Source organism: Ursus americanus, chromosome 4 (genome assembly GCF_024610735.1).
Source record: "Ursus americanus isolate L20-20 chromosome 4, mUrsAme1.1.p, whole genome shotgun sequence".
In the NCBI taxonomy this organism is placed as follows: Eukaryota; Metazoa; Chordata; class Mammalia; order Carnivora; family Ursidae; genus Ursus; species Ursus americanus.
This window is the reverse complement of record NC_142130.1, coordinates 70,187,858-70,213,608: the sequence shown is the minus strand read 5'-3', so window position 1 is coordinate 70,213,608 and position 25,751 is coordinate 70,187,858. Positions and strand designations below refer to the sequence as shown.

General features: G+C 36.4%; 1 long non-coding RNA gene across 1 annotated transcript in view; it reads right to left on the bottom strand.

The window, feature by feature from the left end:
- Positions 1-964: 964 nt before the first annotated feature.
- The window catches only part of LOC123784343 (uncharacterized), a 309,802-nt gene continuing 285,015 nt past the window's right edge, over positions 965-25,751 (bottom strand). Inside the window, exon 5 of the long non-coding RNA XR_006777431.2 lies at positions 965-1,075. This is a non-coding gene — a long non-coding RNA (uncharacterized LOC123784343). The remainder of the gene's footprint in view (positions 1,076-25,751) is intronic.

Here is a 25,751-nt window from a genome sequence, read left to right as displayed (position 1 = left end):
CTTGAAGCAGAGATTAAATTCAGCTGACTTGTGTATTTAATAAATGTGGTGGAATTAAAATAAGCAGGAAATACAAGAGGTCATATTTAAAGTAAGGATCACAGAGTAAGAAACAAGGAGAGTTTGTTAAGTGTTGATGATTATTATTGGACTAGAAGTTTATTTGGGCGAATACTGAGAAATTAGGCCGAAAGATAGGTGTGTGGATTTGTAGTAAATTCATTTACAATGTGATTTATTAAAAAGAGCACACAATTTACAAAAAATAAAATTTAAACAAAACACAGTTGCTGCCTATGTGACTATGGACAGAATGTTAATGTTACTGTTAGTCAGGAAGTTTGGCATGAGTGACAGGAGGATGGACCTTAGACGTCCTGATAAGAGCCCCAACCAAGGACTGCCCAGGGACCACCCCATTCCAGCCATCTAGCAGTCAGTTTGTGGTGATAACATCCCTGCAGAAGAGTTCAGTTTGTTGTGTTTGTTGCCCGTGGGCAGAGAGCAGCCACTTGTTCTTATTTGACCCATGTCTCTAGAATGGAAATAAAGTTCCAGTTTCCTACCCCATGGAGACATTTAGAAGACATCTTGGGAAAGGACATATGTAGCTGGATAATTATTATATAATCCAGGCTTGTCACTCAAATGTTATGGCCCTAGGACCCACTCAAAAGAAAAAAATTGAGGGGCGCCCGGGTGGCACAGCGGTTAAACGTTTGTCTTCGGCTCAGGGCGTTATGGGATTGAGCCCCACATCAGGCTCCTCCGCTATGAGCCTGCTTCTTCCTCTCCCACTCCCCCTGCTTGTGTTCCCTCTCTCGCTGGCTGTCTCTATCTCTGTCGAATAAATAAATAAAATCTTAAAAAAAAAAAAAAAGAAAAAAATTGATATAAGCCCACATCCGGTACGTTCTGGGGCCATTGTCACTCTTGGCTGACCTGCTCCTCCCTTGGAGTGTACTTTTAAAAAAACGTGGCTTTACCTTTATTTTGCTGTCCCATAATTCTTTACTCTGGCAGAGAAAAGAACCAAGGCTTCTTTCCTTTTCCATCTCACTCTCCATCACATTACCTGGATTAGAGAGACCGCATATGGAACCTAGTTAGTAGCATACATTGGGCTCAGTAGGAAAACAGAAAGCAACTGCAATCCCATTCCCTTCTTGTTTTCTTCTCTTATGTGAAAGTCATTCATGACCCAATGCTTTTCCAGATAATTTCAGGTGACTATGGATTTTCTCCTTTTCTTAGTATTCAAAATCTAGCCCCATATCATATTAAAACTCCAAACTTCACCAATGAATTCTTTTCTCAACCAGCTGGGATTTCCCTCAGGCTGGGAAATTTGCTGTGGGATAAAGGTCATGCATTCACCTCCTTTAGATTTTTCATGGGTGACAGAAGCCAGACCCTTTGTCCGTCAAAGTCCAGGCAATATACACCATGCTCTTCAGGGGTCCTCAGGAAGCCATCCTTACTTGGCTTGAGAGGAGAGGAAGCCCTATCCTGCTCCTGCTCCACAGGAGGGGGCAGAGCACACAGACCAGTCTCTCCAGGGAAATCCTCACCACAATTGTCCTCAAGTCTCTGTCACTCCTGCCTCTCACAGAGAAGCTAGAGGTAGGTGATGGGGTAATGTTGACAGAAACAAGCATTGAACAAGTCTGGCAGAGATGATAGAGGAATCACTTTAAAACTGGAAGTGTAATGACATCCACTATATTTTTTCTGGCCTTAGAGATATTGGCTAGGAACTCTGAGATTATAGGAAATATATCTGGTTATATTTTAAAGCATGAGTACTGTATCTGGCACACAGTTATACTCAGGAGATATCAATTAGTTTTTTAAATTCTCACTATTCTCTCCCTTTGCTTAAAAATCCTTCTCTGAACTAAATTTTTTTTCCAATCCACAATTTCAATTCTACAAATGTCCTCTCTTATAAATACATCATATTGCATATTTCTTTTTTTTTTTAATATTTTATTTATTTATTCAACAGAGATAGAGACAGCCAGTGAGAGAGGGAACACAAGCAGGGGGAGTTGGAGAGGAAGAAGCAGGCTCATAGCAGAAGAGCCTGATGTGGGGCTCGATCCCATAACGCCCAGATCACGCCCTGAGCCGAAGGCAGACGCTTAACCGCTGTGCCACCCAGGCGCCCCTCCATATTGCATATTTCTGTACATTTTTATCAATTCATTTCCATATCATGGAGAAGAAAAGAGATTAGGTTTTTAAATAAACATCATTAAGGAATATTATTTATAAATATGGAGTATATGGAAAATTAAAAATTATATCTTGTGTGTTTGGAAATAACTAAGAATAACAAAAATATACTAAGCACTTCCAGAGATTTCTATTTGTCTCTCACTTTCCTCAGCCATAATGAGAGTTTAGAACTAGATAATGTAATTAATTTATAACTGAAAATAAAAAGATGTCACAATGGGTAGAAGTACATTCTACCTCCTCAGCGCTCTGTCTCTATCCACTTAGGGGTGTTTTATGAAAGATCCTCTGCCATAGTAACAAGGAATATTGAAGTCTTCTTTCCTCCTTTATATATTCCCATAGACTTTAATAATTTTACGAATTTGCAGATTCCCATGGATTTAATGGTTTTAATGTCAAACCTTCTCGAACCTATTTATAGTTCTATAGTCTACCATTTACAGGGTAGTTTTACTATTATACAGAGAAATACTTGCCATTTTTTGAATGAAGTCACCACTTTAAGGTCCAAGGAGTGTCATCTAAAAACCCTAAATCACCCACCAACAAGAGCTAACGTGGCCTGAAGGAATTTCGGAAGCTGCTATGCTGGCGTGTCCGAGCAGTGGTCAGTCAGAGATCAGATCAAGAGAGCATCCAGACCCGTGAGCAAAGGAGTAACGAGTGTGTGAAGTCCAGTGAAATAATGTGAAACTCCTGGCAGGCAGTGAAAATAATTGAAGAGAGCATCTTTGGAAGGGTGAAAGGGAAAGGTAATTGGGGATGGGAGTGAAGCAAAGAAGAATTTTGATACAGAGCCAGTGCACTGTCTTGGCCTCCACCGTCTTTATATTCCTCTCACTTGGTTGAGATTCGGTCCTGACTGAACCTGGCTCGGAACTAAACCTGGTAACTACAAACAGCTGCTTGGCTGCCTGAGTAGCAGACACTTAATCTACGTTTGCCAGGGTGGAGGACAGACATATTTCTCCAGCAGAGGCAGTTCCTCGACACTAATATCAGTGAACACGCTCCCCGTGCCTCTCATGATATTGTAGCCTTTGATCACTGTTGCTTCATCTTCATGTTTGCAGGCTGAATGAGTCTTTAGCCCTTCCACATGTGGCAGGCCTTCTTTCCCCTCAGTAATTTCAGTTTATAGTCCTCCAGACGTCCTTCAACTCCGTTATTTCTTGAGGTGGATCGAGATTTTCCAGGTGTGGATTCTCCATTGTTTTGAACAACGACAAGGCAATAATTTCTTTTATTTCTCAATGCTTTCTTAAGGAAAAAAAAAAAAATCCCAACATGCTTTGTAATTTTTTTAAGGCCTTTTAGAAAATCTTAATAGTATTCACTTATAATTCTTCTCTTTATGATTATTTAACACCTGTTTTTAGGATTTCTTTCATGTAGGGTGAGCTCCACTATTTTAACAGTCCTGCCTCTCTCCAGCTCCTTATCTGCTAATTGTAAGTACTGGAACAAACTGGGCATGAGAAACTTAGCCTCTTCTCTCTTTTGTGGGGTCTGTTTGCCTACAGAAATCTTGCTCTTGGTTAAGGGATCACCGTAAAAGCACAGGCTCTGCCCCACGGAAAGGCTCGTGGTGGTCCAGGGCTGTGAGTGATTTTCTGGGATCAATAGTAGGAAGTCTATCATTGCCAGTTGTCCAAGCCACATTCTACAAGTCCAAGTTTAGTAGCAATAGAGGTAACATTTGGGTTCCCTCCTCTATAATCTTTTTGTCTTCTCAGTTGTTTCATACTTTGGCAGAGAAGAGAAGTAATATTGACTTGACTGACCTTTGAGCTCAAGCCTTACTCATCATCGTCATTCCTTCAGAGAACCCCAGAGAGTTAGTTCTAACAGGAAATGGGTTGTTTCCTCTTCATGGTTAGTATATATGGATTCTAATATCTATTAATAATCATCCCAAACTCAAGACTTTCAGAATTCAGCTTGAAAAACAACTGAATTCACGCTACAACTTCCATGTTACTACAATGGAGTAGTTTGCAACTCAATCACTCTCAGTTACGTACTCTATAAAATGGGGATCAAATGTCTGCTCGTCTACCTTAAAGTGTGACTATAAGGTTAAACTTAAATGCATATGAAAATGTGTTGACAAGCACAGAGTGCAGCAAAAATGTGTGTCATTATGTAAGAATTCTTTACATGTGTAAATAGGCAAACACACATTGAAAAATTATATGACATTGCTTTCAATTGTATTAACATTGCTTCTGATAATAGAAAGCTGGAATTTAAACTGTTCCTTTTTTTCTACATATACCATTAACTCTTATTTATTGGGTCATATTCTTATTTCATACAATAAGATACACTTTCTTCTAGAGTTACTTTTTGCTGTGAACATTAAAAATGGATCATTTTTATATCTAAGCACTATGATTGGCTGAATGTATTTCTTTGTCACATAAAGATGTTTAAAGGTGAGTTATGTTTATAGCACTTATGTAGTTTTTTTAATGATGTAAATATCACCTTGTCGTATTGTTGCACATTTTTAGATTTATTACTTTTAGTTATATGAGGTGTCAAATAACATTTGTTAGCCTTATTTCAGTACAGACACTTTTAAAATGTCAACCAAACAGATGTTCTACTATAAACATGAATAAAAATGAGGGCATAGTGAGGCTAAATATAGGATATTTTGCTATGTTAATATTAAAATTACTTAAGATACAGGAGTGATGAAATTACATATAATTAATGAAAACGATAAGAAAAAAACACCCAAGTTTGTAATTCTTTAAAACAATGTTTGTACTTTTAGCTCTATTTTAAGGTTAAGAAGTAATTTAATAATTTGTAATAGCAAGATTATGGTAGATACGATTTCTAGTGTTATTGTGTTATTCTGATCATATCTGATTTTGGAATCTGATACTGATTTTATTTTTTCATTCTCATTTTATGGTCTGATTTCTGTTCTGATTATTTTAGATTCTGATTCTAATAGTGCTAAATCTCAATGCCATCTCCAGTTCAATATCTAAGTGGACATAATACACTGATATGTGCATATTACTTAGTCCATAAAAAAAAGGTGGGAAGGAGAAAGACCCATATGCAATCAGAGAAAAGAAAACATAATTGTAATTTTTTTTCAGTTTTGTATGTATCATAGCATCTAAATAACTTACTTAAAAAAAAAACAACTGTATAACTAGCTTAAAACGAAAACCAAATATGTTCAGTTAAATTAAAATATCTCATAAAACAATTAAGTTGTTCCTTTAAAACTTTAACTGTTTCTCTGACTGGATTAGAAACTTATAAAGTGTGTTTGCATTAATATGAGTCTTACTCTGTGTGAATCTATATGAAGATGTGCATATAACATTTTGGCCTTTTCTAAATTGATTACAATAGTGATAATATAATAATGTCATATAGTTCTAATTTTTTATTTTACTCTAGCTGTTTCTATTTCTTAAATGCCTACCCTATTTGGGTAGGTACCTTATATGTGTTAACCTATTTAATGCATTTGTTTTTAATTGAAAATAAATTGATAACATCATTTTATCTTAAAATACATTTTTCCTAATTCAGGACAGGAAATGCATGAAAAGTGTTCTTGAATTTTGAAACTTATCTGTAAAGAAAACGCACAAGTATAAAAGCAAACAATTCCAAGATTATTAATAACATGCATTCTTGTGAATATTCATAATGAGCTAAAAATAGCCTTTATGTGCATGGAGGGACTTTGTTCTAAAGTTTAAAGAAATATATGCACATGGAAAAAAATTGTTGTTTTTTTTTTCTGGAGAATGCTCCGTAGTTTCAGCCTATTTTTTAAAAAAATATATTGCAGACACTTTATATATATATGAATAATTCTTTCCTGTTGGTGGTTATTCAAAGAAGCTGTTGGGTGATTTATTTCAAATAAATACTAATTCCCTAATCTGCCCTGTAAGTCTAAATTGTTGTAAAGTAGATTTCCTTAAAAATAAGGAATACCTGAGAATCCATTCTTAATTGTTCTTAGTTCATACACAAATTAAAATTAACTTTAAAAGTATTTCATTTATTAAAATTTGAAGCAATTTTGAATGAAGCAAAAAAAACTGTGACTTTATAATTTGTAATTCCAGACATTTAAAAAATAAATCCATAAGTTAAATAAAATATTTTTCTTTTTTTCCTTCCTTGGTCAACAAGGATTTAAACAGATATTAAAATAATAATAAAATAATCAAGTGAAAATAATAAAGATTAACATTGCTATTATTTTAGAATTTACAATAATTGTCATTTAACCCCCATAGTTATCCCATAAATTAGGTATTATTATTTTCGTTCCTTTATATATTTGCAATCTGAGCTTCAGAGAAGTTAACTTACCAAAGGCTGCTGACCTAAGGGAATTTAGTGAGGTTAGAGTTAAAGGAATATCTTAATTCTCATTCAAACAGGGATGAAAATATATCATGTTAGACAGGATGTCTTTACTGACTTCCTACTAAGCTATAAATTTTCCACTTTGTTGTCAGAAAAAAAAATCCGCTAGAAAATGTTGATAACTTTTTTGACAAATTTCCACTGAAATGTTATTTATCGTTTGGAGAGGTTACCAACCACAAACACTAAAGTTTTTTTGAAGTTTTAAAGTTAGGTTATTAGTTTTTTTATTATTGCTGTAACAATTATTAACACAAAGTTAGTGGCTTAAAACACGACCTATTTATTCTCTTACAGTTCTGAAGGGCATACATCCAAAATGGTCCCCACAGGTCCACAGGTGGAGAGGATTTTTGCCCCAGGGTGAATTATTTCTAGAACCTCCCTCATCCTGAAATTAGATGATGAGGTTTGGGAATTTTCAGCTGATAAGGCTTATTGGAAAGTCTGAACTTGAATTGATGTAATGGGTTGAGAAATTTGAAGACCTTGGATGAGGTGAACGTATTTTGCATGTGAGATGAACATGAATCTTTGGAAGTCAGAGGGTGGCTACTGCTGAGCTGACTGAAGGGATCCACGAGTCACACACCTACTATCTTCAAAGGCCCTTTGTGTCACTGAACAATTTACTTTTTGATCCTTCAGAGGCATTAGCAGAAGGTTATCAAACAGAAATTGGCTTTCTCTCGAGAGCATGCTTCCTGACAGAGACTCCAATGCAGAATTTTTGAGGAATCAGGATAGGCTAAGAATTCTCCCAGTCATAAATACTAGGTCTTTTTTGCTCAATAGTTATTACCTCAATCTATCTCTATCCACTTGCATTTCACTATGATTAGCAAGAATAAACCAGGCTGCACCTCCAACACGTTCCTTGGAAATTTCTTCAGCTAAATTTCCAACTTCATCACTTGTAAGTTCTGTTTTTTACGTATCTATAGAATAGGGTTCTGCAAAGTTTTCTGTCACTGTATAATAAAGATACCTTTTCCTCTAGTTCTGATAATATGTTCTTCCTCTTTTCCTTACAAGATCTCATGAGCAGCACCTTTACCCTCCATATTTCTATCAAGCAGTCTGTTTATGACATTTTAGGTATTCTTTAAGATAGGCTTTATAAAGTGCCCCTCACTTCCTTCTGAGTTCTCTCGACCAGAGTCATTATTATCTGTATTTCTATAACAGTGTCTTTAAGTCAATTTACATTTTTTAAAATTTCATCTTGAAGATTTTTTTTTTTAAGACTTTACTTATTTAGGAGAGAGGGAGAGAGAGACCAAAGTGGAAGGGAGGGGCAAAGGGAAGGGGAAAAGCAAACTCCCCGTTGAGCAGGAAGCCTGACGCCAGGCTGGATACCAGGACTCTGGGAGCATGACCTGAGTAGAAGGCAGATGCTTAACCAACTGGGCCACCCAGATGCCCCCGTTTTGAAATATTTTTAAAAATTGTTTGTTTAATCAACATGTATTTCTTGGAAGCCTAGTAAGTGCAAGGCATTGTTCAAGAAATAGGGGACAGAGGGGCGCCTGGGTAGCACAGCGGTTAAGCGCCTGCCTTCGGCTCAGGGCGTGATCCTGGCGTTCCAGAATCGAGCCCCACATCAGGCTCCTCCGCTGGGAGCCTGCTCTTCCTCTCCCACTCCCCCTGCTTGTGTTCCCTCTCTCACTGGCTGTCTCTATCTCTGTCAAATAAATAAATAAAATCTTAAAAAAAAAAAAAAAAAAAGAAAGAAATAGGGGACAGGGACGCCTGGGTGGCTCAGTCTGTTAAGTGTCCAACTCTTTATTTTGGCTCAGGGTTATGATCTCAGGGTCCTGGGATAGAGCCCTATGTCAGCTCCACCCTGGGCATAGAGCCTGTTTAAGATTCTCTCTCTCTCTTCCTCTCTCTCTGCCCCCCCCTTTGGAAAACAAATAGGGGACATAACAACCATCGATACAGAGAGGAATTTTGTTCTTAAGGAGCTTGTATTGTATTTAGAGGAGGCAAACAATTACATAATTTACAAGAAAATATCAAGTAATTATAATGCTAACTTGATTTGAATTGAACATTTTTCTATAGAATTTGTATTTTTTTGTATCATGCTTCTTATAATTTTTCCAGCCATTACCCAATTCTAAAACCACTTTCACACTTCTGGGTATTTTTACAGCAGCGCTCCTCTCCCTGCTGTCAAAATCTAGATTCATGTCCTATGGCTGTTCTAATAAATTACCCCTAAATTAGTAGTTTAAAATAACACACATTCATTTTATTACAGTTCTGGGGGTCAGAAGTCCAAAATGAGTCTTTCTTAGCTAAAATCAAAGAGTCAGCAGGACTGGTTCCTTCCAGAGGCTCTAGGAAAGAATCTGTTCTGCGAATCTTCCAACTTGTAGAAACGGCTGAAGCCCTCTAGCCCCATCTCCACCTCGGTTGTCACATTACCTCCTTTGTCAGGTGGATCTCTGCCTCCCACTTACAAAGACACTTGTGATTGCATTGGCCATCCTCATAATCCAGGATAATCTCCTTGTCTCAAGATTCCTTACTTAATCACATCTACAAAATCTCTTTTACTACATATGGTAACATATTTGCAGGTTCAGGGATTCAAATGTCGACAATTTTGGGGGCTATTATTAAACCTACCATAGCTTGATATTATCCCTCATTGTTTTTTTTTTTTTTTTATCTTCTAGTTTTAGTTGACTGTGAAATGTAATTATGTTTTAATGATTTGGAAATGTGATATTATAAGTTTGTTACTGGCTATTTTAAGTAAATTAAGTAAATAGTAATTAGTAAATAGTAATTAATAGTTGAGCCATATATTATCTAGCTAGTTCTAACTTTGTTGAATGCCAGCAGAAGATTTGGGAAGAGCTTTTGCACTGTGGGTTAGAATTTATTATAGGTAAAAGAGTTATTTTGATCCTATATATGCTTGAAAGAGTTCCCAGATACAACACAGACACATTGTTTCTCTAACTTTGCTAGAATCAGGTGTAGACAATTAATCATGTGATTACCTATCATACATCCTGTGTCCTATTCTACTGGTGAGCACCTCTATCTAGAAGGGTAAAAAAGGGACAGTGGCTCATTCATGTACTTTGTGTAACAGGCTTGTCGTGAGAGTAACTCTAAAGGCTGATGTTTATTATTACCCAGGAAATTAGAAACCACATAGAGAGAGTAATGGACTAATTCAGGAAGGGCAACAAAGGCCTATTACAAATTAAGATCAGTGTGCCATTGTTTAAGATAATCCTGGTTTACTTTCTATGCCTAATTTAGATCCACGTCGTAGAGCCAGCAACCATCCAGATGGTGGTAGTTCTTTGGGACTTGACATTATTTTAAAAGGTCACCACAGGCAAATTATAACTGGCACCTCATTCTTATCAGAGACCAAACATCTGTGAACTTGCTCCAATTTTGAATCATTGCAGGAGTATTTTCCCATGGTAGCTCATTGCCGAATTTCTTTCTGGGTGAACTATGTGAACTAATATTTTTCCTATTAAAAATTGTCACATGTATTTATATACAGGCCCATAATGTTCCTAAAGTTTTGTCACTTAAATTTGAGTCAAAGATACTAGGTTTTTTTCATTTAGAAGCATGCCATAGATTCACTCACAGTAACATCAAATGTTTAAGAAATGTCCCCTATGTAAGCTGTGTTTCCTTCCCTGAAGTGTCGTTACATCCAGCAAACTTACAGCATTTATTCTGGTGCCTCAAAAGCATTGTGTAAACAAACAAACAGTGTGTGTGTGTGTGTGTGTGTGTGTGTGTGTGTGCTATATTATATATATGCTATACTATTATATACATAATGTTTAAATTATATTTCAGAAGTTCTATTCTCCTTTCAATGTTAGAGAGTAAAAGTGTATGAAATTATGAGTCAATTGTACACTCTCTCACACGTACTCTCATCCACAGATATGCAGATCCCTAGGTTTTCTGTTATATGTGGGCTTATATTACATGTATATGTCATGGGAAGAGCCCGGTTGGGGAATGGAACTGTATCTTTTTTTTATCACCCGGAAATATTTACGACCACTTTGCCACACCTGTGAGAATTAATGCTTGTACTGAGGATTCAGAGGACATTAATTATGAATGAAAGCTTAAATCATGCTCAGTATAGTTTTTGAATTTAGTGAATTTTATTGTTTTTTGCCTCCTTCCACACCCCTATCTGAATAATATTTAAAAAACCCTGTTCCGTATTAAGTTCTTGTTCTGAACCCTAGCCCTATACCTAAGGTCTAGGTTCTTTGCTTGGTTTGTGCTAATAAACTCTCTCTCCCCTTCTGAGGAGATGGGACTTTACCCTAGCCCCTAGCTGTGTAGACATATTCCTTGATATAGACAACTCATCCACTTGACTTTTGAGTATAAACCAGGTAGTAAAGATAATTCTCTATACTTCTTTGATTACTGTCATTGTAGTTTGTTTACTAAACACAATGCAATGACTATCTATAGCAAAGAAAGCAGTTTTAGAAATCACCTAGGTGTGTTGTAAAAAAAAAAATATGGATGTCTGGAGAGGGGCCTGGAATACATTTTTATTTAAAGAGTCTGAAGTGTAGCCTTATTTGACAGCCATGAACTACTCCTGGAATATAAGCTCCCTAAAGGTACACACATACATATAACCTCTTGGTAGAATTCAACAACCGTCCACTTCCCCATTTATAACTGCAGCTTCAAGGCCATAAATAGGTTACAGTGATAGGTGATAGAGCTTTCAGACTAAGAAATTAGGGGGCCTTCCATATCAAGTGATCATTTTTCTGTTTGGAATACTTCTTTGGTTACTCTTCTCTTTTGGAACTCTTGGACACATGGATGGATCCTCTCCCATTTTGGAGGTGATCTTCAAACCACAATGAACTTAGATGCTTGAAAGAAAGACCTACCAGCATTATCATAGATCCAGATGGAAGGAGGCAGTAAGTAGATTTGAATTTTGTGGAAAAATGCTATTTTCTTTTTTTTCTGTGACTGACTCGATTACTCATTAAAATGGTTACATTTTGAGGATCAAAATGATTTTGGGGAGTGGGGATGTTGGTCTCTTTCTGAGCTCCAATCTCAGCTCACAAATAGTGTTAGAGTAGGAAAGCACCGAGAAATTTCAGGCCAAAACCTGCTCAATAACCCTGTTTTTCTAAAGTGTCGTTCACATAATGATACTCATTGAGAACTACCTGCATCTTTATAGTTCCATGATGATTTCAAGAATCTGAGATTTAACCATCTTTGTATTAGACATTCCGCTAATGCTTAATCTACTGTCTTATATTTATGCCCATTCTTTAATAAAGACTTTTTGAATGAATAAAAAAACAATTTTCTTTATTGACTCCTTATGTGTAATGTTCTTGAACTCTAAGAAAATGACTTAATTCACTGAAAAAGTGAAATCATAATTTCCTCCCTAATTGAGCTCATCCTCTCTGTAATTTGCAGATAGGTAAGTTTCTGTATATGGATTAGGATAGTCATGCATATAATCAATCTCTTTTAGTGTTTGGCATCTGCCCAAGTGGAATTTCAAATCTAATATTTAAAAAATGGATAGCTACATGGCTACACATATAATCTAACCTCCGTAGCCTGGCCATAGCAATAATAAAAAAGATATCTGAAAATATTCTGACAAAGAGTTCAGATTCCTGATTAAAAACAGACATACTTTGTGTTTATACATTAGTAATTCTGTTATTCACAGGAAAAAAATGATGATTCACCATTATGGTTAATTGGTAAACAGATGAGGAAGAATATTACTCACTTCTTTTGTTTTCTTTTTAAAGAAGAAAAGGTCATTTTCTTCTCCAACTTGAAGTGTTTGAGAGCAGTGTAACAGATGTGGCCAATTTCATTTTTTGAGTGGAAAGGGACAAAGCAAAATATTTGGATGTATAGTATCCTATTCTGTGTAAATCATGGCCAGAATTTAAAATAAAATACAGTTGACCCTTGAACAACACAGGTTTGAATTTTGTGGGTCTGCCTGAACAGCTTTTTGTCAATATAATACAGTAGTATAAGTGTATTTTCTCTCCTTTATGATTTTATTAATAATATTTTCTTTCCTCTAGCTCACTTTATTATAAAAATATACATACAAAATATCTGTTGACTGTTTATGTTATCAGTAAGGCTTCTGGTCAACAATAGTCTATTAGTAGTTAAGTCTTTTGGAGGTCAAAAGTTATATGCAGGTTTTTGACTACACAGGGGTCAGCCCCCCTAAGCCCCATGTTGTTCAAGGATCAACTGTATATTAAAAAAAAATCTTCAAAAAAAAAAAGAATTTCAGTATTTAGGATCCTGAGCTCATCAGTAATCAAAGTTTCACAATGTGTTTATTTTGGAAATGTTGTTTTTAAAGGTATCAACAGGTATTACTTAAGATAAAAGCTCTGTCGGCAAATATATTTGGGAAAAACTGGTTTAAATAAGTCAGACAAATTTCCTTACTGCAATACTTCTCAGAAACTTTAAAATGTCAATTTAGGCTGTTATATATATAAATGATATATATATATATACAACATATATATATATAAAAACACACACATGTATAAATAATATAGACACACAAACATAATAAATATATATAGAGAGAGACCAGTTTTCAAATGTATCTATTTTTTTCTTCTTTTTAGAGCATCTTATGGAGTAGGGTTCTTGTAGACCTATACTTAAGAAAACGGACATAAATCCTTCCTCAATTCACTCACTAAGTTCTTAAGATGGCCATGGTGTACTGATATTCATTAATAAATAGACTAAATGGTGTTTAACTGGTCTGAAAATGTCAAACAATCTCAGATAAATGAATCACGTACTGGTTTCTAGCTAAATTTTGGTTAATTTTGTCTAACCTGTGGAAGAAAGTCATTATTAAAATGTGCTTTAATTTTAACCTAAAAATCTTTGTCTGTAAGAAGGAGGAAAAAAGGAGCTTTATTTTTGCCCTGAAATTATACCAGACTATACCTCTGGTTAATAAAATACTTAGATCCTTGATGAAAGAAATCATTGTAAGAAATCATTGTAATAACAATATTTATCATCATTATTTTTATTTCTTCAGAAAGAGAATTGGCTTTTGGGTATTCTTTGACTAATTCCATCTGCCACCACAAAATTTGGACTTTGAAGCAAACGCATAGGTATTTCCTGAATCACATCCCCAGATAATGAAGAGCTTCATTATCTATAGAAAGCTCTCTATACCCTCTGCCTCCCGCTGGTTTGATATTTAAAAGCTTGCACTAGATACAGAAAGTATATTTCCATTATCAAATCCATAAAGTTGCTTAGCATGTTGTATGAGAGAGACTTGAGGTCACGCTATCCATCAGCCAACAAGGGCTAGTATTTGGATTTGACTCCCTTCTTTGCCTGATTTCAATTAAAAAGAAACAAGAGCAACAATAGCAATGACACAAAACATTTCAAATCCAGTTTTCAAGTAATGATAACTTGTATTTCTGCAAGAAAGCAAAAACGTTCCAACTTAAAACTATGCTAACATCTGCTCTGGCTATCTTTCAGATCCATGCAACGCAGACAAAAACACCTATCTGAAAGGGTATAAGCTGAAAAATGAACTAGAAACCTGGGTAAATCTGCTATGGAAAATTATTGGATTGCATAAAAGTCATAATCTATAAATAGGATTTAAGTGAGAAAGTCAGGCGAGGTAAAATGCTTTTCTGACAGTCTGCAGGTCTAATCTTCAGTTCCAAGGTTCTGGGAATTAAGGACAAGGAAAGACAGTAGATGCCTGAAGAAACATCTTGCCTGACAAGGTTGAGTATTTCCTGTGTATCCTTTAATGGTAACTTTAAAATTGCTATTTATAAACTTTCTAATAACCTATAAAACAGGTAAAATCTATTGTAGGAATTCGAATTATCTGAATAAAACGAGCATTTATCATGACCTATGTAAAAACAAAACTTGGCCAGATTGTGTAAGGGTATATATGTCAAATTGTGTGAAATGGCCAATATTTTACTGTTTAAACTCAAAACATTCAGTTTTATACTGTTTAATAAAATGGAAACTAAATGTCATAGTGGATAACAACTACAAAGTGAAATTTCATATTTTCTTTTTATTTCTTTTTTTCTACTCTTCTTTTTTGTGTCTTATTACATGTAACTCAAAGAAGCCAATTTACATTATCAGCACTCAACCTAGATATTAGCTTACTGATAAAGTCAGCAGATAGTCTGTCTCTTAATTATGAAACAAAGACTGCTTTGTTTCGTTTTTTCTTTTTTTTAAGATTTTATCTTTAAGTAATCTCTACATCCATCATGGGGCTTGAACTTACAACCCTGAGATCAAGAGTCACATGCTCTACTGACTGAGCCAGCCAGGTGCCCCAAGACTGTTTTCTTAAGGTAACAAAAGCATAACCTTATTGGACATATTTTGGTAATTTTTATTATATTAAATTAAAGTCATCTGTATTTCAAGATAACCATAAACAAAAAAGAAATACAACAGACCTAAAGAAGATTTTTGTAACTCATATAATAGAGTCTATAACAGGGGATTATTAAACAAAATGTACAAAGAACTACAAATAAATAAGCAAACCAAGCAAACTGATAGAAAAATGGGCAAGGGATAAGAACAGGTAACCACAAAAGAATAAATACTGTCTAATTCTATAATTGCCATAATAAATTACTATAAAGTCAGTGGCTTAAATAACAGAAATTTATTATCTCATAGTTCTTGAGCTCAGAAGTCTGACACAGTTCTCAAGGCATTAAAATCAAGTCATCAGCAGGCTGTATTTCTTTCAGGAGGCTGTTTGGGAGAGCCTGTTTCCCATACCTTTGAGTTTTTGGCAGAATTCTGTTTCTTGAGGTCACAGTACCAAGATACTCATTTTTCTTGCAAGCTGTAAACTGAGTCATTCCCAGTTTCTAGAGGATGCCACATTCCTTAAAAACTGGTCCCCTTCCTCCATTTTTAAAGCTAGCAATGGTAGGTGGGGTCCTCAGATGAGTTTTCTTTGACTCTTCTTCCATCTTTTATGCTGTTAGGAGCTCATGGGATTGGATTGGGAGAATTCAGATAGTCCAGGATGATCTTCCCATATCAAAACCTTTAATTTTAATCTGCAAAGTTTCTTTTTTCATATAAGGTAACATGTTCAGAGGTTATGGAGATTGGTATATGGATATGAGGGGGACATTATTCAGCCTACCACAGCTAATAAACATATGATACTAGTTTAAATTCATTTGTAATCAGAAAGTATAGATTAAAACAATGAGATGATTGAATTGAATCCATTGAAAATGGCTAAGATTAAAAATTGGTGTTTTTTAGTCTTTGAATTGGCAAAAATTAAAAACAAGACAATATCAAGTGTTCACTAGGATGTGGGAAAACAATATATTTTATTGTACATATATATATTTTATATACCACTGGTATACACTGGTATAGGTAATAAACAAATGGCAGACAGCCATACTCATATGTATAAATAAAATATCTATTTCGTTTATGGATTTGTTATATATATGCTTATATTCATATAAATATTTTTCAAATCCAAAAATCCATCAAAATCATCACAATGATTTCCTCAAGAAAAGAGAGTATAAAGAGAAGGTGACTTTGGGTAGTAATAAAAATAAGCTTTATTTTATCTGTAATTTATACATCTTTTTTAAAAAATCCAGAAGTGTAAAATAATCACAGGTCTTTATTGTGGGAAATGAGATACAGGGTTTGTTTTTATCTATCTATCTATGATCTATCTATGCATTTGAAATTTTTTTTTCTTGTAATATAAGTCTATCTGAAGACAAGAAATAGGAGATCTCTTTAGACTATACACACAAACTCACCAAAATATAGTCTAGTAATTGTTTAAACCAGGGGTCAGCAAAGTTGAACTTTTGGGCCAAATCTTGCCTGATGCCTGCTTACATAAACAATGTATATTGGAAAAGAGCCATTGTTAGCATGTTATCTATGGCTTCTTTCCAGATACACCGGCAGAGCTGGGCCATTGCAACAGAGACCATATTACCCACAAGGACTAAAATATATACTATCTGGCCTTTTTTATCCTTTTTGCTTATAAAGGACACCTTAGTAGAGTTGGCTAGGGATTTGTAGGACTAGAGCTCATTGCCTAAACATGGGTATTTGGGTTACAGAATTATTTAGCATCAAGTACATCAAATCACACCTTGAAAGCAAAGATGATCATGATGTTTGGTTCAGAATAAGTGCCAATGGAATAATAATAATAATTATTATTATTATTATCATTATTATTATTATTTTAAAAAGAATACGTCCCAATGAAATTATTAAATGTATAAATCAAATCTTTGTACTCAGTCACAGACTCTTATATGTAAAGGCTGTACTGAAAGGTAGAATTTTGTTTGGTTCCTGACTGGGGATCGTTCCTCAATCAAATAATCATAATCAAATCAAGTAATTATGCTTCAGTGTGTTTGTAGAGAGCTCTCTACCTAAGTCTTTCACAAATAGTTCTCAGTTGAACTTTTTAGCCTATAACTCAATGATAGGACTAATATTCTCATTTTAAAGCAGTAGAAACTGAGGTTCTAAGAAATTAGGTGGAAGTATTTGAATAGTACTTGACATGCAGACTAGAGCTCTCACTACTTGTTACCCAGTGTGCATTTTTTTCTATATAATGTTTTCTTCTCTCAAATGAGGATAAGGAAAGTGAATATTTGATGGGTAGAAACTGCTGCTTTTTTTAAAAGACAAAGAACACCATGTGAGGATATGGCTTTGTTCCAGCAAATAGAACACTTGGAAATCATGTATATTCTCCTTGTAAACCAAATGTTCCCAGCCCTCCCTAACCAACAGGTGCAGCTGAGGTCATCTTTAGGTTATTACTGCAGTATTCCCAGCTTGGAGCTCCTAGCTGCTCACACAGAAGTTCTCTCTGTTACAATTCCCTACCGGTATTGCTGGTATTTTTCACGTTGATCATAAACCAGTCTAAGCTTCTCCTCACCATGGTGTTCCTGACACACAATCTCTCCCTTCGGGCACCAAAGTAGGCTTTAATTGCTCTATTATCCTCCTTCATTTAGAGCCCAGCCAATGCTGTCAGCTTTCAATTTCTCTCTCTCGAAGTTCAATACAGCATGGCAGTCTCTTGAAAAGGGGAAAGAATGTATCTTGCTTTCTTTTGATCTTCTTGCAGTAGGGTTCCTAGAGCACCAAAATAAAAGCTCTTTCTATTCGCTCACTCAGTTCTTTTTCTCCTCAGGGTCTACAATGCCATCAGATGGTCATATTGCAGTAGATTACTGTAGCTGCCACCTCTTGTATCCACCATTGTCTTCGAGATGCCCAGGCCTTATAGGTAAAATGTTGAGAGTATAGGTTCTTATTTCCCTTTGGATAATTTTCTCCTGGGGTCTCTATGACCTTTCTTGAAATACTGTTTCTGTTACCTCACCCCAATCTGATAGTCATAACAAATGTCTGAGCCCCAAGAGTGGACATGAATAAACTACCTTTCTACCCACTGGTGACAGCTAACTAAAAATTACCTTGCCACCACCTACGAACTGAGCCTGAGCCTCAGTAGAATGGCAAATCAGTGAATATAGATAGATATTGTTGTGGGAGGAATATTCTAACTCATTATGCCAAAATACTATACCTCCACTCCTTGCTTAAATATGAGTATTATACTTAAATTATGTGATGGTTAATCTTATGTGTCAACTTGGCTGGGCCACACTGTGCAAATATTTTTAGTCAGACACTATTCTGGATGCTTCTGTGAGGGTGTTTTTGGATAATATTTACATTTAAATTGGTGTGCTTTGAGTAAAGCAGATTGCCAGTTTTAATGTGGGTGGGCCTCTTCCAATCAATTGAAAGCCTGAATACAACCAAAGACTGATCTCTCTGGAGCAAGGGGGGTTCTCCAGCACACTGCCTTCCGACTTGAACTGAAACACTGACTCTCTTCTCTTTCTAGGTCTCTAGCCTGACAGTCTTTGAACTTGACCTTACAACATTGGCTATTGTGTGGGTCTCCAGCCAGCAGACCCAACTTAAGGCTTTTGAGTTCCCAGCCTCTATAATCATGTGAGTCAATTCAATTCCTTAAAATAAACTTTTTCTTTCTTTCTTTCTTTCTTTCTTTCTTTCTTTCTTTCTTTCTTTCTTTCTTTCTTTTTCTTTCTTTCTCTATATATCTCTCTACACACACACAAACACACACACACACACACACACACACACAGACCCATCCTCATGCACACAACATATCCTATCAGCTCTGTCTCCCTGGAGAACTCCAATGTATGTGATTCGTAAAATATGTTATTAATTGAATATATTTACATTTAAAAATTCATGCTAAATATAGGTACTCAATAAACCCTTAGGCTACAACACTTAACAAGAAAAATATGACACGTTATCTGGAAATCTTTCAACCATTAGGGTATCCAGATTCTAAGATGGATCCCAATGATCCCAGCTTCCTAATGGTATTCATATCTCTGTGTAGTATCCTCCCGTATTGTATCAGGACTAGTCTGTGTAACTAACAGAACACAGGAAAAGCAATAGTATGTTACTTCTGAGGTTAGGTTATAGAAGGCACCGCATCTCCCATTTTGACTGCCTTCTGTCTCTACCCCAGATCTTTTTGTCTGAGAGTTGTGAGCAGACGTTATGGGGATACCCTTGTGGAGAGGAACCGAAGCCTCTGTCCAATAGCCAGTGAGAAACACTGAGCTCCTGGGGCACCTGGGTGGCTTAGTAGGTTAAGTGTCTGCTTTTGGCTCAGGTCATGATCTCAGGGTCCTGGGATCGAGCCCCGTGTCAGGCTCCCTGCTCAGCCCTGCCCCCCCCACCCTGCCCCCCCCCCCCCCCCGTGCTCTCTCTCTCAAATAAGTAAATAACATATGAAAGAAAGAAAGAAAGAAGAAAGAAAGAAAGAAAGAAAGAAAGAAAGAAAGAAAGAAAGAAAGAAAGAAAGAGAAACTTTTAATTCCTGCCAATAGCCATGATAGAAACCATGGGAGTGTATTCTCTAGTCCCACTCAAGGCTTCAGATTACTTCAACCCAGAGGAACTTCATGACTGCAACATTATGAGAAGTTCTGAGAATCATCATCCATTTTAGCTGCTCCTAAATTCCTGACCCTCTGAAAATTTGTGAGATGATAAATATATGGGTTTTAAGCTGCTGACATTTTGGGGTAAATTATTACACAACAGTAGATAACGAATATGGATTTTGCTACCAGGTATGTGGTGCTATATAACAAATACCTAAAAATGCGGGGGTGGCTTGGAAACCAGGAAGTGGACAGAAGCTGGAAAGACTTTGAAGAGAACATTATTGAAAGTTTAATGCATCTCATGGCCTTCAAAGAGGCTGTCAGTGAAGGCGTAAAGGAGGGATGACTTTCTATCTTATTAGAAACTAGTAGAAAGGGAATTCCCCTGCACTGGCAGAAAGTTTAGCAACACTGTTGCTTTCAGTAAAGTGGAAAGTAGAAAACTGACCTACTGAACAGCATAATTTAAATCAGGAGAACTCCAGCCCAGAGTGTTGAAGATGCTGCCTGGTATGTTCTTGAGTTTATGCAGGAAGAAAAAGATAAACTAAAGAAAAAGTGCTGAGCAGGAAGGAACTGGAACTTACTTGATTGATGGTCTGGAATGCTCAGAGGCTTTCCAGGCTACAAACAACGCTAAAATTAAGATATGGGTTCCTAGCAAAGAGTGATTCAGGCATCATGGGGGGGGGGGGTGTCTTGAGATAAAGTAGAGGGCGTACCTCTGAAATCCATTGTTCAAACCTTCCTAAAACCAAAGTTGAAATTTCAGAGTACTACTGAGTCAGATAAAGGGTTTTCTAAAGATGTCAATGATATGACTCACAAATCCCTTCAAACAATAGGGCCCTGAAGAAGTTTAAGGGAGTTTCCCCTCAGCGATTTTAGCAGCTCAGGTCAAGAAAGACTTCAAAGTGATTTGTGACTGTGGTTTTTGTTTAATGGAATGAACCTTAATAGGATTCAAGGAGACCAAAATATTTTTTAAAGAAAATTATATTGGAAGAATCACAGAAAGCTTGACTGAAAGAGAGTAGAAAATGAAAGCCTTTGGATTTTCAAGCTTCTACAAACAGGAAGCAGCTGCAAACACACATTTCCTTTTGCGAAACATAAAGGATAACTCCGCACAGAACGAAGATCCCAGAGGGTGGACCCCAGAACCAGAGTAAGTCATTTACAAGCAGGAGTTGAACAGAGTCTTATGAAGGAATTTCCATTGTTTGCCTGGATGGATTTTAGAACAGCTGTGGATCAGTGAGTGTGCCTCCAGTTTCTCCAATTTTTGAATAGGAGTTCTTAGAGTAGCTCGCCTGTGCCTGCCCTGCCATTGTATGCTGGTGTGTGTGTTTGTGTGTGTGTGTGAGTGTGTGTGTGTGTGTGTGTGTATGAGGGACAGGATCATGTGTCTCTTTGTTCACAGAACTCCAAATGGAAAGGATCCAGACTCAAGAAGCTTTTCTTAAGGAATTATGTACAAGAAGACCTCCCTGTACCTGGACCTGATTAGATGACAAGAGTCTGGAAATCACACTGAAGTTGTAATGGGGTTAAACTCAGGGGCCTTGGAGAAGGATGAGAATATTTTGCATGTAGGATAGACATGAATTATTGGTGGAGAGGGCAGGCTGCCTCCAAGATAGTCCCCATGGCCTGGAATTCAGATTGTACTGCAGTCCTGTCCCACATTGTAACAAGGTTGGGCTATGTGAGAAATTTTTAGAAGTAATGGTGCTTAAATTCTTTTCTTTTTTAAGATTTATTTATTTATTTGAGAGAGAAAGAGAGTGGGAGAAGGACAGAGGGAGAGAGAGAATCCTGAGGCAGGCTCCATGCACTTGGTGCTGGCTTCTAGGACCCTGAGATCATGACCTGAGCCGAAATCAAGAGCCCACTGCTTAACTAACTGAGCCACCAATGCATCCCAATGGTGCTTTACTTCTAACATAGATTACATTAGATACTGTGCCTTTCATTTTGCTGGTCTCTCTCTCTCTCCCTTTCCCACTTCCCTCTTCCCTTAGATCACTTGTTCTGGGAAAGTTAGCTGTCATGTCATGAGCAGCGTAACAGAGGTGTCCAAGTGTTGAGGGAACGAGGGCCTCAGATCAACCCCCAGTGAGAAAGTGAAGGCTGCTATCGACAGCCACATAAATGTGCTTGGAAATGTGTCCTCCAGTCTCAGTCAAGCTTTCTGCTGACATCAGCCTAAACATTGACTACAACTCCTAAGAGATGTCAGAACCATCCAGTTAAACCACTCCCTGCTTCCTGACTTCCCTTCTCAGAAAATGTGATAAAATAAATGTTTTCCTGTATTAAGCTGTCAAGTTTTGGGTGTAATTTATTATATAGCAACAAATAGCTTATACAATCATCCAAGTGTTTATTGATATCTTACTAGATCTCCTACTTTGTATAAGAAGCTGTCAGAGATAATGAAACATAATACCTGACCACTGTATCAATCAGGGCTCAATGCTGAACATAGAAATCACTGTAGGAATTATCAACTGCAAGAGTTTTAACAAAAGGATATAGGTGCTTAGAAATACTTCGGAGAGCTTCAAGTGCATGGTCAAGGCAAGACCTTCAGGAGCTACTGATCTTGATTTGGTTGATTTTTTTTTTTTTTTTTTTTGCTGGTGCCAGGAGTTAAAAAAATACAAGCCTGTTGCTGGATGAGGCAGATGGGGTAAAAAAGCCACCACCATAGCTACTGCTGCTGCTATTGAGGCGTGTCTGTCTGGTAAGATGGAAAATGGACACAAGAATGTTGCTGCAGGAAACAGCACATACCTAGTAACATTCCACATTAGCATAATCAACGAGGTGAAAAAATGTGGCTTCTGCCTCATTCCTACCCTCCAGTTCTTCTCAAAGTAAATCCAACTAGCGGAACCTCATTCTCTTCTGGAATATTGGTGGTCAAGAAATCTGGGAATGTTTTTAGCTTTCTGATTTCTTCAGCTTGAAAGGAGGTAGAAGGGAGGTTGAGAGAACCAATTCTCACTCTTCCCCATAGTCTGTGCTCACAAGGGTTTTACAAGCTTAATGGAATGAGAAGATTAACATAATGTGACAAAATTAGGGATGGGGCATGTGCTAAATGGAGTGTTACAGCTTAAGTTCAAAAGAAGATCAGAAAAAAGGGAGATTAGAGTAGCATGGAGAATTCAGAGAAAATTTCATGTAAGAACTCAAACTTCAGTTGAAACTTAAAAAGATGGGAGGAATTGAACAGGAAAAAAAAAACGGTATTCAGTGCAGGTGGATGTCAAGAGTAAAGGCCTGGATTAATGCAGATGGCAGCAGGTAGTTAGCCTGACTCTAGCAAAGAGTAAGTAATGCCAGGTGGTGATAATAATGGACTTTGAAATATAAAAAGCCTTAAAATTGGAAATAAAGTTCAAATACATTGCATATGAGTATGCATGTTCTAAATGTCCATAACACATATCCATATGATGATGTAAGATTATGGATGCCATTGTCATTCAGTAGATTTGTTTTTTTTGCCAGATGATAATGGCACCTTGACTGAACTACAGAAAGAGACATGTCCACAGATATCTCAACATTTTCTTCCTTAATCCCAGTTACCTGTGCACAGTCACTGTGACAGTCTTAAGCCTTGTTTTGATTCATTACAAAAAGCTTTCCTTGAACCCCCTAATCTTGCCACTTCTTTCCCTATTAAGAGGCTATGCTTTTCTTCATATTTTCCTACCTAATGCCTGTGGTCCTGTTTCTCAATGGACAACTTGGGCAATGTCATGGGAACTTGGCTGAGTAGTGCATATACCTAGAAGCGACCTGCTGCTATGCTTCCTCATTTAGATCAGATCTTCATCCATCTTCTTATATTAATAATAATAATACTCATCACTTTTGAGCCTGTGCGGTATTTTAGGAAAGGTATTAGATGCTTTCCAAAAACTTTAAATCCAAATGTTTTTCTTTCCATTTCATAGATGAAGGAACTATTGGGAATTGTTTAATGCCAGAGCCTCCACTGTCATCTTTCCACTATATCACAAATATTGGAACACAAAATCTTTCCTTGATGTCATAGCATCTCAGATCTCACAGATTACAAAGTATTGCTGTTGTTCATTATCTCATTTGAGCCTCAGAATAAGCCTAAGAAATGAGAAAGGTAAAGATTTACTCTTCCCTTTTTTATAGATTAGAGATACAACTAACTTCCAAGTTACCTGCCCTAGGCAAGCTGACTATTGAATAACCATTATTGTATTTTGATCAAGTCATGGATGAAGAAAATTTTTATTCCATACACATTAAATAGATAGATACATAGATTAACTGATGGCTAAATAGATTCATTTAAGGATTTGAAGGTTAGAGAATTAAAAGTTTGGAATTATTTTTAAGCTTTTATTTATCTATTAGAGAGAGAGAAAGAGAGAGAGAACAAGCCAGTGGGAGGGGCAGAGGGAGAAGCAGGCTCCCCGCTGAGCAGGGAGCCCAACACAGGGTTCAATCCCAGGACCCCGTGATCACTACCTGAGCCAAAGGTAGACGCTTAACAGACTGAGCCACCCAGGTACCCCAAAAGTTCGGAAATTTTCTAATATCACAAGGAATATATATATTCTGTCTCAATAGAAACCAAAAAATGGTAGTCATAAAGCTATTTTTCTTATATAACTGATACAGTTTTGGTTGCAATTATTTGTGATCCTCACCTGTACCTGAATGCCACATGTCACATTCTGGACAAAGGAAACAAATCAGACATCAGTCATCTTTCTGAGTTTCTAACCAATCACTAACATCTTCTGTTAATTAATGCATTATTTGTAATGGTGCAAGAATCAAAAGAACCCCCACCACTGTCTACTGCTATAGACCTCAGAAGAGTATTCTTCAGCCAACTTATACATGTATGTTTACATTTATGTTGGAAGATGAGTTTTCTACTGGGGTTCACTATACACAAGATAGTTGTCTTTGAAAGTGTTACTGCATGAAGCAAACTAAGAAAATAAAATTCAACTTCAAATTTAAAAAAATGGAATTTTGGTTTTTTGTCGGGATGTGGGAAAGAATTATAACTTCAGAATGACCTCTAGTTCTCAAATTTCATCTTTTCAGCAATTAGTTTCCACAACCAGCCTGTCCTCTTCCGATCAAGAAACAAAAATTTATGCCTATGTAGCATCAAAAATTCCTTGGTTATAATCAAGAGGAACATAAAGGTGAACATTTTCATTAGTGAATGTCATGAACATTGTAGAAAAAAGAATTATAACACATCCCAGTCCAATCCATCTTCCCCGAGAAGCCGCTTAAGGGAGGGGAGTGGGGGCAGAAATCCTTGGTAAAATACCAAGTAACTAAAATAGTTACTCTAATTCCTTGAAATAAGTTCTAAGAAAGTTCTTAAGGAATAGCAAGGCTGCTTGATCTCAGTTAGAGCCAGCTGAAAAAATTTCTAAGTTTGAGACTAATGATTTTACATTAGGAATAATGTATTCAATTCTAAAATCAGTGCTATTGATTGAAATCCAAGAGATAGATGTGAGACTTAAGCCTGGAGAAAGACAGTTAATACATTTTTCCAAATATTTAATTAATCATGGTCATTACAGGACAAAGAATTAAAGATAATACATCATTTGTCTAGGCCTTATTGAACAGTTTATAATTACATGAAATTTATATGAGAATTCAAATATTTTGCTTTTAAATCACAGGGAAGGAGCTTGTAGTTTAACCCTGAAAATTAAAAGTTGTTGGGAAGGAATCAGTAGTTGGCTCAATAATAGTATATTACTACTTCTGTAAAGATCACAGAATCACCTTCTAAACTAACAGAATTATTACTAGATATCCAAGTTGTTATTGTGTATGTGTATCTTTCTGAAAGGAGTAAATTTTCAAGTTGTCAACTCTGAAGCCTGTGTTGAAGAAAAT